This window comes from Tenrec ecaudatus, chromosome X (genome assembly GCF_050624435.1).
Source record: "Tenrec ecaudatus isolate mTenEca1 chromosome X, mTenEca1.hap1, whole genome shotgun sequence".
Taxonomy (NCBI): Eukaryota; Metazoa; Chordata; class Mammalia; order Afrosoricida; family Tenrecidae; genus Tenrec; species Tenrec ecaudatus.
In genome coordinates this window covers 105,892,806-105,912,498 of record NC_134548.1, presented here as the reverse complement: position 1 = coordinate 105,912,498, position 19,693 = coordinate 105,892,806, and the positions used below count along the sequence as shown (strand labels likewise).

The following is a 19,693-nucleotide window of genomic DNA, read 5'->3' as shown; positions in this document are numbered from 1 at the left end:
AACATTGACTTTTGTATTCTGACAATTGTCAATTGACATTAAGAAGGGAGGTTATGAATGCTTACACTTTTTAGATGACCATGGAAACATTTTTCTCACACAATGCCTTCCTCATCTACTCTGCACATGCCACCATATGCCTTCCCTTTATCCCCTCTACCACTCCCTTACCAGTATTCTACATCAATGTTTCCTGAAGTAGGTGATGCCATCCCTTTGGGGGCACTGGAATGACCCAGGGGCTGTAAAAGCAGATACATATACTTTACCCTGGATTAAGGGTTATAGTTTAAAAAAATGAAGCTAATTTAAAAAAAAGGCTACATGGTTTAAAGAATTCTTCCAATGGGCTTGCTGCATTTTCCAGTAGCTGGTATCAGCTACCCACAATTCTCAAAATGATCTGTTCAAATCTCACCTACAGATTAACAAAAGAGAAACTGGGATAATCCTACATTTTCTAACATGATCACTTCTACTTTAAGAGGTTTTTCTCACACATGGTCTAGCTAAGGGTGAATTTAACTTATGTATTCAGACAGTAATCCATTTATTCAGCTGAGTTTGTTCCTAGCTGTATTCTGGAACATACTTGCTTTTACCAACAAGCATCTGAAGAAAACGTTAGAGTTTTATTTTAAGGAAAATGGCATTTCAATCATCATTCTCAGCTAGGAGGCTGCAAAATACAGAAAGAAAGTCATTTTGCGATGATTGGGATGAAACTATTTTTCACTTTTCCTTCTCTCGTCTGTGACAGATACACGAACTTCCATGTTCTTTCTTTTTCTTTGGGGGAGTACAATTTTACCCAGTCATTTTTTTTACTATTGAAACTCTGGAGATTCAAAATTAACATCCCTGTCTGTGAGCTTTTTATAAACTCCAGAAAAAATTCCAACCTTGTGTTCTACATTGCTCTTCTGCACTTTTTCCAAAAGAACCTTTATAAGCCTGCTGCTCTCCAGCTTTACACGAATTCTCTTGCCCACAATTTCACTTGGGAAGATCAAGTCTTTGAGGATTGCATCTTGCACCAACTGTCAGAGTGCGACTCAGGGGATGCTTTTATTTATAATTTGTCTGGGTTTCCTGGGAATTTGTCTGGGTTTCCTGGGTTGGTTTCGGCAGAATTCTCCTCTGAACAATAAAGACAACTGAAGTTTTTCTCTAGTTCACATAACATAGTAGCTGGACTTGCATTTTCTGGAAAGCTTTCAGTTGATGGACAGGAACAAAGATTATAATAGTCGGAATTATATAATTCTGACCACGACCAACATCAATTTCCTTGGCTTTCATTATATTCAGCTCCTTTCACTTAGCCTTTAAGTTCGAGTAAGTCTCCAGCTCAAGAAGAGCCTGAGAAATGCCAGAATTGAATGTAACTGCCTTTTTACCATTGGGCTTCACAATCTTGCACTTGAATTGAACATGACCTTTTTTCATGACTTTTGTTTTTATTTCACCGCGCACCAACCGGGGAAGAGTCCTCATCCTTTCTTTAATCAGTGAAGCATATTCTACATACGAATTTTACCTTACTATTATCGTGACCTCATAATTTCTCCTCTCACATACTTCTATTTCTTATCTTGCCTCAGCTTATCTAGTCAAGTCTCAGTTTACCAGAGAAGTCTTCCTAGGCCTCCTTATTTAATGCTATTGATTATCTCAACTCCTTTTTCCTGCCTTAACCTACTTCCTTAATAATTATCACCATGTATATTATTTATATGTGCTTTTTATGTATCAATAGAATGGAAGCCCCGTGAAAACAAGGCTGTTCATCTGCTGCATTCATTGATAAATCCTCAGCACCTAGAAGAGTAAGAATTCAAACTGATGCAACAGTGAAGGAATGAAAATGAAGGAGATATTTGTTAACAATAATTCTGGAAATAAATTTCCACCCTATCCATCTTATAAAGTTAAAAACAAGACTCAGAAAATATCACATATGACCAATGGCAGGATTAATAATTTGACTATCAGTTCACTACATTAATGATTGTTTTAAGTGTATAAAAAAGATAATAACCACAGGTTAATATTTCATACAAACAAAACAATTCCAACTCACTCCTGTCAAGTCACTGCCAACTCATAAGGACTGTATAGAACAGATAGAAGTGCCTCTTTGACTTTCAAGGCCAATAACTGTTTACAAGAGTAAAAAGCCCTGTATTTCACCTGCAGAATGGCTGGTGTTGCAAACTACCAACCTTGAAGAATGCAACACAATGTGTAACCACTATGCCACTAGGATGGCCATTATTTCATAGACTTAATGCTTAAAGAGGAACAATAAAAGAGGTAGACAAAACTATATTGATTTATAATCATTTTTAAATTTTAATGAAAATATTAAATAAAATCTGACCAATAAAACTAGTATTTGAAATATTTCCCTATTGCTTATTACTTGGTGTCCTCACTTGCAATAGCCTTGTCTTTTAGCTGTGCACTTTATTCTTAACCGTCCTTTCACTGCAGGAGTAGGAGCCCATTAACTAACAGGCAAGCCAATTAGACGATAGTCATTGTGTTTGATAGATTAGAAACAGTTAGATGACTTCATTTCTCTGCACATATTTACTCATTATTTAAAAACTCCTTTCAGCTTCTGGCTGAAGTTACAACAGTTGTTCTGGAAATATTTTCTAGCTCTTTGAACACTTCAGAAATTTTTAAATTCACTCGATTTTTGTGGGAAGTTGACATAATGAAATATTTTAGGCTAATTTGGGAAAACTCAAAAGTGAAAGAAATGGCAGTGAGTTACCTTCTGGTTGTCTGGCATTTTTTTCTCTTTACATTATGTGTTTGTTTATTGAAGTAACAAATGCACAAGAATAAAATTTTATTTCATCAAAAATATGAGTTTTATGAAATAAATAAATAAATAAATATTACAAGCATGGTTCCATCTAATTTTTATACCTATAGACCGAATGAACATTACTATGAGTGTTTAGAATGCACTGTTGCATAGGTGAACCTTTTAAAAGAGTTTTTTGTGATTCCCACAATGAGTGGCAACCCAGTCACCCACCTTAGAGAAAATCCTGATTACATGTGCCATTTTAACAACCAGTTGATTGAACTTAACAAAAATGTTAGGTATAGAAACTGGTGTGAACCGGCTGAATCCCACCACTACATATGACACTCTAACATCTTTAACCTAATCTTACTTCAACTTCCTGGCAGTGTAGTGTACTTTGTATACAGCAGTAATTGAAGGTAGACATTGACTTATTGTTTTGTCAATGATATCATGATCACTGAGGAGTCTTTCCAAATATGTACTAGTCAGTGAGCCAAGTGTTGAAATACTGACAGACTCAGCCAGCCTTGATTGTGGTTATTGTGTTGTTTCAGACCACCTCTACACATTAATGGGTCTCCTGTCATTCCTTTGTGCTGCCATTAGATTTGCTGTCTGCCACGGCAGTAACAGACAGGTCTGGAGCAGATGTTTCTGAAGTATCATTGATAACAGCGTCACAAAGATTGTGTGGAGTCAAAGGCTAACAAGCTTGACTGATGAGGAGGAGGTTTGAGCAGCTGACATATTGCCTCAGCGAGAAGGTTTCTGCTTCTATGCCTCAAAAATCTTCAGGAAGCATCCAGCCACTTTTAAACAGAAGCCACAGCTGTGTGGCAATACCTGGTCTCTTATTCTTACCACTTAGGCATCATTCACCATTCTCCAATTTAGCTATCTGTATATTATTCCATTTCACGGCTGTTAAATGGGTGCATTCCTCCATTCTCTTCATTAATTTGCTTCTTAGCACCTGTGCTTCATGATTCCGAAATCTGACTTCAATGTCACCTAGCCGGCTTCTCTTTGCCATTCTTTGCTTCCAAGTTCGACTACTAGAAATATTTTTAAATAGAACTCTTTAAATTTAAGGAGTATGAAAATCCTGCTTTATCGCCACAGAAAATCTCTCACATTATGAAATATTCAATAAAATTTTAGCTATAACCCTTTTCAAGAAGCATCAACATACTTGTGATTTGATATGATTATATATCATGTAAAATATGAGATACTCCATTTTTATGGCTTTATCTTTCTGATAAGGAAATTCATATCCTCAGTAAGTTTCTTGTGTAAGACAACAAAGAGTTTTACTATCTACTCAAGTCTAATTCTGCCACAACCTTTGTTAAGCCTAGTTGCTGACCCTTGTCTAAAACCTGAATTCTTTAACAATGAACATAAATATACATGTTAATTTTATTTTGTATGCTAATTTTCTTTTCTGTCCTAAAATATATTTTAGAAAATTCAAAAATATTTTGTTTACTGTTCAAAATATACTGCATTGGATTTTTATTTCAATCTCTAATTAAATATTATGTATTTATATTGTGCTAGAGACTATGCTGAGATGCTGGGGATATAAGAGTTATCTAAATATAATAATCCCTTCTATCAAAAAACTTATGACATAATAAGAAAGACATATGAATATACAGGTACAATACTAGTCAATTATAACATGTGGTAGCATGGAGGAAATACAAGCTATAAGAGCATGGAATGGCAGCTGAGTAAACACTGTGGCTTCAGTAGAGAGATGAGAATCCACCACCACATCAAACCAAGGGCTATGGCCATGAGGCAGATATCAGACATGCCTCCATCCTCCATCCTTCTTTACCCTATGTTGACATCAACTATTCTTCCTACAGCACTCTTCATTTAATTAATTCATTAAAATTAAAATCCATTATTAATTGGAAGTTAATACATATGTCATATCGTTCCATAGTTCAAACACGTCAAGCAGAATTGTGCAATTGCTACCACAATCATTTTCCAAACATTCTTTTCTTTCTTGGACTCCTTGACATTGTCTCCCCTTTACCCACCCACCAGCACCACTGTACTCCCTGTCCCCCAAACCATTATTCTTCTTTCTGTCTTTGTAGGATTATTGATCCTGGGTGTGGTAGTTACATAATTCCATGTCAATGGGATGAATAAGTCTAGGGTTGGACCTGTCAACCAGGTCACAACCCTATGATGCCTCCTTGTGGGCATGGCCTTCTCATGAGGATTCTTGGAACTTCCTCTCCTTCTGCCTGGAGGAGGGACACATGCTCTTTCTGCTTCACCTTCCTGTTCACATGCCATGCTGATAGCAGCCAGAGCCTTGGATGTGCATCCACCGCCATTGGATCCAAGGGACTATCCGCCGCAACCCGCTAGTGATCTTCCTGCATTTATCATTATTGTATATGCTGTGTGAGTCTAAAGAGAAATGTATGGGCTAGTATCAGGCATATGGGCTAATTTCAGACACATGGACTTTATCTGGCATGGGTTGGGATGCTTTCTCAATATACAATTGCTCTTTGATGTAAAGCTCTTTCTTACAAACATGTGATGTCCCTGGTTTTGTTTCTCTAGTCAACCTGGCCTAACACACCGGGTTTCATATACCAAAACACAGGAAAACATATATCACAACTTCTTGAGTGTAACCTCTAATAACATAACACTTTGAGATACACCCTAATATGAACAAACAAAACCATAACAAAACAAAAAAAAAAAACCTCCAGAAAGTGTTGAAAACCAGATTAGGTCCAGGTGGCATCAGAGTTGGGGTCAACTGACGAAGTTTTAACTGTTCAATTCAAAATTATGCCTGTGATATTCTGTATTCATCTCTCTGATGCACTGTGTTTGATAACCACTCTCCTCCCATCCCTCAATTGTGATAGAGAGAGTTTACTGGAGGCTTATTTCCTATGTTGCTCCCATAAATGAATCTTGGGCTTCCATTGTAATTCATAGCTCACTGCAAACTGGATGCTCACAATTTAGAGTCTGATACTAATCCCCACTTCGACTTCAGATTATATGATTTGCAATCCCTCAGTGGCTAATGATGGCATGCTTCTTCCCTGTGAATTTAGTTGAGATCTCACTGAGATGGCTGTTGCTTGGAGACCAGTTTTGAGATCCCAGGTGCTATTTAAGCTGATAGCTGGACACCATCTCATTTCTTTGCCACATTTTGCGACCGCACCCACATCTTCTGTGTTACCTTACTGAGGGCACATATCAACAAGGGCAATGATGGGAGAACTAACTGTTCTTAAGTTGGAGCTAGGATTTAGTGTGAACCCCAAACACATTCCTGGATCTATGTTTTTGGCTTATTTTTTTCTTTCTTTTAATCTAATTTCCTGTTGGGTTCAATAATCTATTGCAATAGCCACACAGAACTCATAGACAATACATAAATTTATGAGAGTTAATCAGAGAAATCAAGATGTTACCATAAGCTATAATTATAAGACTTTAGAATATTGTGTTTTGTCAACAGCAGTACCTCTCCCAGCCACGGCTGTCTATCTTGTCCTCGGCTTCTCGGTCACGTGGTCGCTTGACCTGTGATTCCATGGGCAAAGTGTGCTGCTTTGCCTCAGTCTCATAGCTGCTCTTCTGCTCTATATTCTCATCTCCCTGCTGTGAGTTTTGGTTCCATTACTCTGTCCTATGTGCTACGTGTCATGGGCTCTGGCGCCTCTGATCTCATCCTCCAACGTGTTAGGCAGGAGTTTAGAACATGCTCCACTCATGCTTCACCTTCTTTGATAGCCCTGGGAATTTTCCCTGCTTCTTAAATGGCTCTTATACACAGAGGATTGTCTCTGGTGGAGGTTTTGATTTTGTTATTTATCAGACCATACCCCCAAGAAAACAAAAGGTGGTGACTTGATTCACACCTTCTAGTAAGGTGTTATTTCTGATAGGTGGCATCTAGTCAGCTTTAACCCATAGTAAGCCTCTGCACAACAGGAGACAATGTCCAGTTGTGTGCCATCCTCACAATTGTTCCTATGCTTGAACCCATTGCACTCACGGTATCAATCCACCTCCTTGAGGGACTTCTTTTTTCTTGCTGCTCCTATATTTTATGATGTCCTTTCCCAGGGACTGGTCTCTCCTAGCAACATGTCCAAAATACATGAGATGAAGTCTCACCTTGATTGCCTCGAAGGAACATTCTGGCTGCACCTCTTCCAAGACAGATTTGTTTGTTCCTTTGGTACTCCATAGTACTTTTAATATTCTTTACCAGCACCATAATCCAAATGCACCAACTCCTTTTCAGTCTGCCTTATTCAATGTCCAACTTTCACATGAATATGAGGCAAATAACTTGGTTGGTGTCAGACACACGTTATTCCTCAAAATAGACTCCCTACTTTTCATCACTCTAATACATTCCACCTTATTCCTGTCAATTAGCATAATGGAGCACTCCCTACAAAATAGAATTTTAACCACAGGCATAGGGACTGAAATTTATAAAACATCACAAAATGGACTATGGATAGAAGGACCATCTCAGCAATACATACTTAGAATAAAAGTGGGAGTCAGGGAAACTAACTCAAATGAATCACTGTAAATTTAGATATAAACAGTAACTAGGTGTTAGTTAGGTGAAGAATAGGTAGAAGCTTCTTCAGGGTGAAGAGATGGATTTTATGAATCAAGGTCTTGACCTAAGAGAATGTATGACATATTAAAAGATGAAAAGGAATTTCAGCATGGTTGGAAAATACAATGTCATAGATTAAGGCAAGAAATGAAGGCCAAGAAATAAGTAAGTCCTTCGAGATTTGACAAATGTGCTATCAACTTATGCTAAAATATATGATTAAAGAGAATGACTTTAGCTACACAAAAGAGAATGGGCTAAAACGAACCAGGGCATCAGTTAGGAATCTTGCATAGCAATATGGGCAAGAGTTCTGATAGCCTGAACGAGGGTAACAAGAGTTGAGCTGGAGAGAAATACATAAAAGCAACAGGGAATTAAATAGATAGGCCCAATAAGCCTTGGCTGGTGATTTGATGAGTGAGAAACAAAGAGAAACCAAATATCTCTATCAGGATTCTAGCTTAAAAAACTCATGGTTTACATTGTTATTCATATACATTGGGAACACCAAATAGTAGAGTTGAGTGTTGTCAATGAAGAGATAAATTATAGACATGTTTTTCCTAAAGTTACTATCACTCATCCACAGAGATTTGTACAATAGGTTGTTGGATATAAAGATCTAAAAGTCAAAAAAGGGATCTGTGCTGGAGGGAGTCATCAGAATATATTTGTCGATTGCATGGTAGCAGACAATATTATGCAAGGATGCATTTTTTAAGCAGAGGAAATATAAATAATTGTGTAGAAAATTGGCATTCAAGTAACAACATTCAAATAAATAACAGAGAAAGTAGAGCAATTCGGAGCCTAACAAAAGCTCATGATGTGTCTTGGAAGCAAAGAAAGAAAATATTTCAAGAAACACTGTTTAACAACAACAACAACAACAACACCCTCATATGCTACTGAGAAAAAAAATGAAATAAGAATTTTAATACATCTTTTGATTTTGCAATAAAGTTTTCAGTGTCTTTAATTCTAATCTTCACATTCAGTTTTGGTGTAGTGTTTCTGATTGGTATACATTAATTATTTTATTTAGAAGGAACAGTTCTCTTCCATTTTATAGTGTCATAATGAGTTGGAATTGACTCAATGGCAGTGAGTTTTACTTTTAAGCTGATACTGTTTTAGATGGTATAGATGCAATGATAAACACAGACATCAATCTTATTCTCATGGAGCTTACAATATAGTGTTGAAGAGCAATATTAATAAAATAAATAGTAAGTTGTGGCACTCACAAGAAAAACACCTTTGTATGAAGCATGAATTTGGGATGTATGTAACCCGGAAGGTTTCTCTGTAGAAATGACATATTAACTAAAAACATTTTACAAATCTGTATAAGTCATATAGAAATAGGATATGGAGAATGCGGTTTGAAGTGGGTTCTGGTGAGGAGAGCACAGTAGCAAAATATTGGAGCAGGAATGGATATGGGATACCAATGGAACCTGGAGCAGTAATGATAAGAAATAATAAGCAATGATAAGAAACATAGTTCAGAGTGGTGGAAAAGGCTAAGCTCGTTTAGCATCTTGTTGGTTAGGCTGAAATTCTGGTTTTATCTGAAAAGCAAGAGGGAATCCTAGAGGGGGGTTGAGATGTGTGTGCCTGGGATGCTAGAAGGGTTGGTATCAGATTAGGGTTGAAAGAGTTGTTCTGGGTCAGGATGGTAGAAAGGATCTGAAAGAGAGACAGAGTAGATGCAAGTAGATCGGTTTAGGGTTTTCTGAACAACTTGATATGGGCATAAGGACATACATAGTGTCAAAAGGAAAAGTCCAAGATTCTACATTTAGAAGTTAAATAAAGATCATGGTAAAATACATATTTGGTCAGCAACACGGAAGGAGGTGAAGGCATATAACGGAGGTACAAATGAGGTTAATGAAGGAATAGTTTACCTTGTTCTTGTTTGTAAATATGATAGAGATTGTGCTTAAAGAATTGCCAAATGAAAGAACATATCTCGTGAGAGGAATAAAATGCAGATACAGGACAAAGAAGAAATAATTAAAGAAAATATTCTTCGAAAATGTAGAATGAGGTGATGATATGAGCTTCTAGAAGGAAAGGCAGATTCGTGTTTGATGTAGTTAAAGTTTACTGTGCCAACCTGGCCTATAAACACATCTGGGGCTAATTGAAGGGCGAAGAGATAAATGGCTCGGTGAGCCTCGCCTTTCTAGTTCTCGGGTCTCTTGCTTTCTGATGGTCGGACCAGGGTGCAGCTGTCTTAGCCAGTTCCCTGCTTCAGCTGGCAAGGCTCACTTCCTGCAAGACATCCCTGAGGAAAAGCCACATGGACCTACCCCCATGTAGCGCTGGGTGCTGGAGCAGCCTTGTGGAGATCCCTGTCTGCTCTGAGATGTTTACACATACAGTGATTCAGCTTTCCTCCTGCAGTCGGCATCATTGCATCCGTTTTGTGAGATGTAGGAGGAATTTGTGGATTGGTGTTGGACATAGGTCTTAATGGGTTAATATTGTACTTGTGGGCTTGGGAAGTACTGGATTGGGATGTTTTCTTGATGCACACTTTATATAAAACTCTCTCTCATACATATGAGTTTCTGTGGATTTGTTTCTCTAATGTACACAGACAAGCAAAGTGATAGAGCTGGAGATAAGATAAAGAGGACATTCCCTTCTAATGATTTTCATTGTGACTACATCTGTTGAAAGTGAAAATGGATGTTATGATATTAAAGGTTTTACCTCCGTATTAGTTATATTAATTAAATATTAAATGCAGCTAAACATGCTTCCCATATTAGATTGATGAAATAAATTTTTATAAATATCTACACTGTTTACTATGTGGTATTTAAAAATGATGTTGCAGAAGAATATCTAACGGGAAAGTATAATTTAAAATGAATCTAGGGTTGTTTAATTCTCAGTCAGTGAATCAGTGTGTAGTCATTGCTCATCTGTCAGTATGTTGCCATGATGTTGTATATGTTTCTGTGGAGTTCCCAGATGGAAAAAAAGAGCAAAAAACTAGCAAAGACTTAGACATATACTTAAAAAAATTAGCCAATTAAAAAATCTGCAAGGAGGCTGGTACAAGACTAGGCAATTTTGCATTCTTTGGTGCATGGTGCAGACATGAGTTAGCGTTGACTTGACAAACGGCTATCGATAACATCCATTATCTAGTACCTGAATGGTGCAAATGATTATGCTGCTCAGCTGCTAACAAAATGTTAGATGTTTGAGTTAATCCAGAGGCTCCTCAGAAGAAAGGTTTGGCAACCTACTTCTGAAACATCAACCATTGGAAACCTTATAGAAGAAGATTCTGCTCCTGACAGACATGAGGTCATCAAGAATTAGGGTAAACTCAACAGTAAGTGGTTTATATTAATTTTATATTTTTAAGAAACATTAAAAAAACATTGTGCATTTTCGGTTTTCTTGCTGAGAGATTTCAAACTGCCATCCTTTGGGTTAGCAGCCAATTGTATAACACTTTTACCTCCCAGGATCTTGTTTCAATAGTTGTTTAAAAGAGAGTATAAAGATATTTTCCCAATTAATATAAAATGAATATATGCAGAGTGAAAAACAGTTGAATAATATACACTAAAATATAAATTATATATATATACAGATAAAGACTCAAGATGATTATCATATTCCTGTTTTCAGTTTTCTGGATATTACTAATTTGAAAAATGAACGTGAATAAATGTGTACATATATATATATATATAGTGAATAGAAATAAGCAACTATTTTATAAATAAAACGCAAGCTATTTAACTCAATAATAATTCATTGCATTATTATCAAATTGTATATCATTTTTGTAGTTTATTTGCAATATATTTGGTGCAGTTATCCCAGAACCTTACATAATATCTGACTTGTTGTAGATGTTCCATTGTTATTGCTAACATGACAAAAATAATGCTCTAACTTTCTTTTTAAATAACAGTACAACAGTATACTGTTCAGTATTGGGCATGCAAAAAATTGTTGGAAAATCATAGTTCCATTGAAAAAGCATATGTCTGCATTGTGCATTAATTAAACATAGTTACCATTCTTTAAACTCATATAACTGTGATTTGATGCTTACCCCTTAGAAGAATTCTGTAAAGGAAATGCTAGAGTTATTGCCATTTTACAGAGGAGGATAATGAGAACTAAACAAATGACCAATGTTATATAATTGAAATTGGGAGAATGAGGTTTGGCACCCAGGTGTATCTGAACATAGAAGCATCATCCTCCGCTACACAATAAGATGAAGAAATAATCAGCTCTTGTCAGACTGCCTTAGATACTTATATCTCTGTTGAAAAATATCAGCATTTTAACAGAAATAAAACATCAAAAGAACCAATGAAAGAAAATATTTTTTACTTTTATGAATAAATAAGTGCCATTTATTACACAGAAGATATTTGGACAGTTTTCCTGGCAGGCAAATTAATATTGCCAATGCTATAAAGACAGTCAAAAGCCCTGTCTCGTTTCTTAAATAATTAGCAATAGTTAAAAAGGTTTTCAAAAGACAAAAATAAAAATCAAGTGAAAATTGAAAATGGCACTTTTTCTTTGAAAAGGCTCCCAACGACAGTAGTTTCGGCTTAAGGATGTTTGCTAATTGTGCTGCATTGTCAACCATTGCCATCACCAGCTCTTATTCATACTTAAGATGTAGAACACAAAACATGGTAAAGGAGTATTCTTTTTTACACATAAGCGAAATACTGAACCTATTCTACTAATCTATCACTTCTTAGTACTTCTGACATATATTTACTTAGTATTGACCCTGTCCTTGTTTCCAGGAGTGCCAAGTGGGATGTTATTTTGATGAAATTTGATTGAATGATGACAATTCAGAAATTGAGAAAAGAAAAATATGAAAGCAATCTTAATCACCAAGACGTTGGTGAAAGAGCATCCATTTACTGAATGGTGGCATTGTTGTTGTTTTCTATGTCCTCTACACTCTCACGGTAACTGAACAGCTAAGTAAGCACATAAGAGGAAAGAAGTAAAGCACTTGCATCCGCAGTGAGAGACAACAGATAGCTTCTTGCTGTAAGATATGTAAGCTGGTGGCATTTGAGTGTATTTGTTTTATTTGTATCTTTTTCTTCGCAAATGCAGTCATAAAATAGTGTATATCTACTTTGGTTTTGTCCACTGAAAAGCTCAAACATACACAATTTAAGTCATCCTCAGAACTTCTACAGAAGCAGGAAAATATAAGAATATCTACCGCTTTAAAATGGAGTTTATGCTATAGCCAAGAAGTATTTTAATAAATGTAATTTCTATTTTAGTACAGTGCAACAAATTGCATATATTTTAAATTTGAGAGTAAATTAAATAATTAGAATTGGATGATTCAATAAGTGAGGGATTAATATGTAATTATCTTTGTGGGACTTTATGGGTGCCTGGCATAATGTATAACATTTATGCATCTGGACTTTTAAATAGAGTAGGGACAGGTAACTAGCATTCTTTGATTTAGCCTAGCCTTTTCCTAAAAGCAGAGGTGGAGACAGAAACAAAGGCTTATGGTTGTAGTTTATTTGGGAATGATCCCAGAGGGCAAGAGTAAAGGACAGAGGGAGTGAAATAGGAGAGTAAAGAGAGCCGATATAAAGTGATGTAGAGAACTGTAAAATTCTCTGCTCTGAGTATAAACTGACCCTTTTGCTCTCTGTATTGAGAGACAAATCCATCTCTCTAAATTCTTCTTTTCAGTAAACATTCTCAAGAACAGAACTTAATGGCCTAGATTGACCATATCACAAACAAATTCCACTTCTTTCCACAAGGTTGCAACACCTGCCTAACCAATGTACATCAAGTGCATAGCTGGCATTCTGTTGTTATTGTCTTTTTTCCCTTATAAAACTCCTATAGTTCCCCATCTTTCAAGAGGCATTGTCATTTTCTCCCCACTCTCTAACTGAAATACCCATTCTCTTGTATTTGAGGTATCAGAGAATTTTGGAAATTCAGATGGTGTATTTCCCACCTTTCAGTGTAAGTGCTTGACCTTAAAGGGATCTACTGAGGATCCTGATCAAATATATCTTATATTTATTCACTCAGGGAAAGACAGTGATAACATGTATTCATCATAGGTCAAGTGTTGGTCTGCAGGGTATTCATTGATACACAATTATGTTGTGAAAATATGAAAATATTTCAGTGGCTCTCCTAGGCTTCGGTGTCAAGCTATTGGTCCTTCAGGGAAGAGAAACTAATAGAACCAGTTCCTATGTGAAATTTGCTAGATATGATAATATAACCATACTTCAGACCAGTAAATCCCCAACTCCCTGTGAATTGATTCCAACTCAGAAACCCTAAGACCTTCTTAAGCTATTAATATTTACAGAAGCAGACAACTTCATTTTTATTCAGAAAAACTGGCCAATGAATTTGAACTGCCAAACTTTCACTTAGCGACTCCATGTAATACTAACAACACCACCAGCCTCCTTTCTTATAATCTATCATCTAATAGATACAGGGAAGATAGACAATAAATAAGGGAGAATGAAGAACTGATGCATGCTTAAAGATGGTGTTTAAAGAATACTGTCCATATCATGGATTGCCCCAAAAAGGATAGGTCTCAGAAAACGTACAGTCAGAATACTCCGTAAAAGTAAGGATCGAAAGACTTCATCTCAGTATTTTAGGCATATTATTAGGTGCGACCAGTCTCTGAAAAAAAAAAAAAGAGGCTGACCCTCAACAAAATGTTCTGACACAATGCCCAATGGTTGCAACAAATACTCTAACAGAGTATAAGGAGAGTTCGTGAGGAAGTTGTTTTGCAGTTTGCTTGTACAGTCTCTATGAGTTAAAATTGACTGCATGGCATCTCACAACAAACAACAGCAATTCAGAATTCAGCGCAGCTTTTACTCTCTCAGGCATGAGACTAGGAAAAGGCAAGCGGCAATCGTCACAGGTATTGGAGGATACCGGGGATGCGGAGCCACATTGCTGTGGGTGGTAGTCACTTGTGGAAAGCTAGACAGACAAAGATTCCTGAGTCATTGAGCTAACAAGATGTATTGGGTTTACAAACAAATAGAATAATGGCAACAATTCCATTTATTTACCAACTGCAATATGAACAATACATAACTGTAGTTGTTTTATCTTGGACTCTCTGTTTGATGGTCAGTTTTCAGCCATTTTTTAAAATTCCAGTTGCATTTCATGAATTACTTTTGATTTACAAATTTATGAATTCTTATAACTGAACTGCCATTGAGAAATCATTTTGGTCATTCTTCACTTTTGTATGGATGAGAAAACTGAGGTTCGTAACATGATGAGCCTTTTCAATCAGATTAGTGACAGAAAAGGATTTAGAGGTCCTGACCTACATCTACTGTATTTTCCTCCACATCATATTGCCTAAACTAAGTATTTTTAAAAATCGTAAAACCATACTTTTAGAAACTGTAAATGCGTTATTCGGTAACCTTGAAAGTCTACTTGAGAAAAGAGAGTTGTGATATTCAGTCACTTGCCAAATCATTTGTAGCTATCCTCTCTATATTACAGGATTAATTGAATCATGAGTGGGATATGCTGACACTTTCCAAATGTGGGGCAACTTCTATTTGTCCTATATAGTAGTATACAAAATTTTCTCCATTGCTCAGATTTATCACGCAGCATTCAAAGAAATGTCATACTGTTATTTAAAATAATCGTGCTTGATGTGTAACACATGTGTAGGTGTTTTTTTTTGGTAAGCAGACTACACAAAGTTGCTATATAGTATTGAAGGAATAACCAAAAGAGTTCTCATGGGTGAAATCAACTGACCTCACTAGCTTGAAGTCTCCATTGGGGTCACACTAAAGTACAAAGGTTTCCACTTTGTTGTATTATATTACCCAGGTAACTGATATGCTTGTCACCAATTAGAGCAACAGCCTGGCATTCTGTAAGTGCTCTCCATGTTCTCTTTTCCACATTGCAATTAATATTTGCAAGAAACTGGGGTGAAGATAAGACAATAAATGTCAGTAAATCACATTTAATCGGTTTTTTTTTTGTTGCCATCAATTGCTTTGTGCCTCCCATTCCTTAAAGCTTCCCAGAACTGTGTTAGAAATCATGCCTGTAGTTCCTTCTTTCTCTGGTTTCTTGATTGATTGACAAGCTGTGTAGCAGTACATTGTTCTGCTCTACCATTTTCCCAGTGGGTGGTACTGCACATAGTGATGGGGAACTGTAATGACATTACATCAAGCCACTAAAATATAAATGTGACATGAAGTTCCCCATTGCATAAAGCTGAATCTCTTTATCTGTTTACTTGCATCACTTTTGTGTGTGGCAGTGATGGAACATGTTAACCCCTTGATTTCCAAACTGCACAAATATGATTAGCATCAAAATGCACTTGGGTGGCACAAATTCTAATATAGGTAGATACTAAGATTTAAATCGTGGTCACTCTTTAAATTTTTTCAGTTTCCTTTTTAAGCATTTCCCACCAGAGGGGATTTAAAGTAGATGGAAATTATTCAATATAGCTATGAATTGAAAGCTCACAAGCTAGCTGCTCTTCCAAGTGTTCAGAACACCTGGGCCAGCAGAATTGTTTGAGCAGACAATGGCATTTATACTGACATTATAGCAGCATCTTATCCAAAATGATATGTTTGCCTTTAGAGCACATGGGGGATGTCAGTGTGTCTTACTGCTTAATTGGTTTTCTCCCTTGACTTTAATTAAACTCACCCTAAGCTAGAAAATCCCCACAGTTGTTGCTTAAGGGTGAGAAGCCCTAGTGATTTTAACTTTGAATACAGTTTGATAACCAATTGCACTATTTGATTAACTGAATTTGCTACTATTTTACAATTTTAGACAGCAACATAGTTACATAATCAACAGTAGTCTAAAAATTCCTCTATTGTGGATTAAAGAACATATTTTAAAATAAATCTCCAATAGGATTCTAGAAAAGACTTAACTTGTCAAGCTATGATGCATATGTTCATGACAATACAACATTTATATTATGCCTGATTTTCAAGCTCTGCTATTTACTACTATGAAATTATCTAAATATATTATACATAAATTTAAAAGGCTCTCAGCTTTGGAATTTTCTTCATTTAGTGGTATTATAAGCATTCTGGACATAATCCACATAACCCATTTCTTATCTGTTTATTCAAACCTTTATTAGAAGGTCATTTAAAATGACTGAGTCAGTTGCACCTGGACTAGGAAAGAGTCTTCTGTCATTTCGGGGATGAGTCAGCACTCAGTTTTAATATTGTACTTGTATCTAGGGATTGGACTATATAAACAAAAATAGAAACACATACCTTTACACTATACATCAGAGTTATATAGCTCTGGAAGACAGCCTTACTGGCAAGCATAAGTTAAATACTGAGCCAGAAAGAGAGAACAGTTTAGAAATCTATCTAATGTTCCCATACTACCTACATATAAAGGATTGAAATGTTAAAATAGCATGTAAGGAATGCAAATAACTTTGCTTTTTATATTTCATAGAAGCTGCCATTTATTGTGGGCTTAAAGTGTGGCAGGCATTCTGCTAAGCCCTTTACATATATTAACTAACTGAATCTTTATTTCAACTCTATCAGGTAATGAATACAAAGGGATCCCCCCACCAAAAACAACAATAACAGATTTTCCCAAAGCTATGTATTTAAATTGTATTCACAAAACAACCTTACCACCTTCAAAGTACTCTCCATTACACTTAAAATATGTGTCAAATCTGCTATTCGACTCTTGGAAACATTTTTCAAACTCATCTGTTTGGATGGCTGACAGCACCTCTCTCATTTTAATCTTCACCTCCTCTATGTCATCAAATCACTGTCCTTTCAGGTCCCTCTTCATTTGTGGAAACAAGGCATACGGAGTGAGGTCAGGTGAGTAAGGTGCATGAGGTAAGGGAGGCATGCTGTTTTCTGCCAAAAACTGGCACAGAGATGGCTGTGAGCAGGTGCATTGTCATGGTGGCAAAACCAGTGTGCCGTCTGCCAAAAATCATGCCTTTTTTGGTCACACGCTGTTACATTGCCTTTTCAGAACATCTAAATAGAAAACTTGATTAACAGTCTGACCTGGTAAAACAATCTCCAAATGCACTGTGAATCGACATTTTTTGTTCTTTCCAGAAGATGATGGACATCCAGAATGAGGTTTGTCATCAATGGACATTACATCTTTTTTTTGAAATGAGAAAAACCCTCATACACTTGAGTTTTTCCCATAGCGCTATCCTTGTAAGCTGTGCTCAACGTCACTAAAGTTTCTGCGACAATTTTATCAAGCGGAAAACAAACTGTCACAGTCTCATGCTATTCTCTTATATCAGCCATCACAAAAAAAAATGAGGTTCAAGTGAAACTGCTTTTATGAAAAAATTCACTGTGACCAGAGAGAACCTTCCCAGGTGATGTCATTGAGTGGACTAACTTAGAGCATGTTCCTCAATATTCACTTAGTGGGAAAATGCGTACTACAGAAACTACACCCAGTGGAGCTTTATTCCATTGTGGTTTTTTTTTGCTTTATTTTGTTTGGGGTTGGGAGATACTACTGCTCATATATTATTTCCACCTATTAGACACAGGATTTTAAGCACAACGAAATAAAATCAAATGCCCAAGATCCCAATAGGTAAGAAGTATTTGGTCCAAAAGAAAATCTTTAGCATTTTAGTGTCAATGCCCCTATTCATATACATTACGTTATAGTGAGGCACATGTTACCAATTAAAGAAATCTCTGTATACTGACTTGCAGAGATGGATGAAATATTGTTGTTAGGTTCAATTACCTGAACATAAAAACATACTATTTTAGGAGCGTTATTAGTAATGTTTAAATAACCCATTAGAATTTATGTAAATTTCTAATTAATATTATAGGTTGTAAATTGTGTTAATATTCTCATTATGTACTGCTCTCTCAAGATCATGACTAGGAATGAACACTACAACATCAAAATTGAGATGCGATTCATCTTGTTAAAATTAATTTTAATAATACTTTAAATTAGCAAATATGTATTATTTGGTGATACATTTTGTGCCTTGTACTGAGCTGGCAGTGGGGTTTACATTCCCTTTATCTGAATGTAAAACAACATCTTGTAAGATAAGTTAGCATAGAAAGTTGACAAGTTGAACTAAACACATCATGAGGCACAAAGTATTACATTTCATCAGGCTTATTAAAAGATATGAACCCTAGTGGCTGCCCTCAAGAAGTTGATATGGAAGATGAACAGTCAGGAATACTTATTAAAAGTTAGTTTGGGGGGTGAAAGCATATATATATAGGCAACAATTAATATGGAAATATGAAAATTAGAAATCATAATGAGTTATAAAAGGGTTCTTAAATGTTAAGTTACATGTAAAACACTTGAGATCTTATGAAGAAATAGATTCTCATCCAGTAATACTAGGTCAGGGTTTAGTAACTAGAATTTATAATAAACTCCCTGGCTATGCTGACTTGTTGATCCCAAGGCTGTCTTCCTGCTGACTGTAGGTGCATTCGCTGCCATATCTACATGAGTTAGGAGAAATCTGAGCCTGACATCTGTCTGAACTTGTATTTACCCATTTCTACAACTGTGTGAGCCATATATATATATATATATATATATATATATATATATATATATATATATAATTATTTTTTCCCACTGGTTTTTCTTAGCATAAATCAGGCTGGATCAGAGAAGTTTACATTGTCAAGTCCAGGCAGCAATACTAGTGAAAAAGTATTTTTTTTTAATCTCTGTCATTAAGTTCATGCCAAGTCATAGGACCCTATAAAACAAGTCGAATTGTCCCTGTGAAGTGCTGAAACTGTAACTCTTTAAGAGGGTAGAAAGCCTCATACTTCTCTTGCAGAATGGCGGGTGGTTTCAAACTGCAGGTTTTGTGGTTAGCAGCCAACACATAATCACTATGCCATGAGAGCTCCTTGCAGAAAAGTATGTCACACCTAAGTGATTGGATTGCAGTGTGTGTGTGTGTGTGTGCATATTCCAGATTTGAGAATTCAATAATAGAGAAGTGAAAAATAATAAAATAATATTGTTTTAGCCTTATAAAGTAAATTATAAAGTTAATTGTTGATTTTTTACTTAATTTGAACATCGGGGTCAATTTGTTT

General features: G+C 36.1%; 1 pseudogene; it reads right to left on the bottom strand.

The window, feature by feature from the left end:
* Positions 1-827: 827 nt before the first annotated feature.
* Positions 828-1,497, bottom strand: LOC142433609 (small ribosomal subunit protein eS7-like; annotated as a pseudogene).
* Between the last annotated feature and the right edge of the window lie 18,196 nt (positions 1,498-19,693).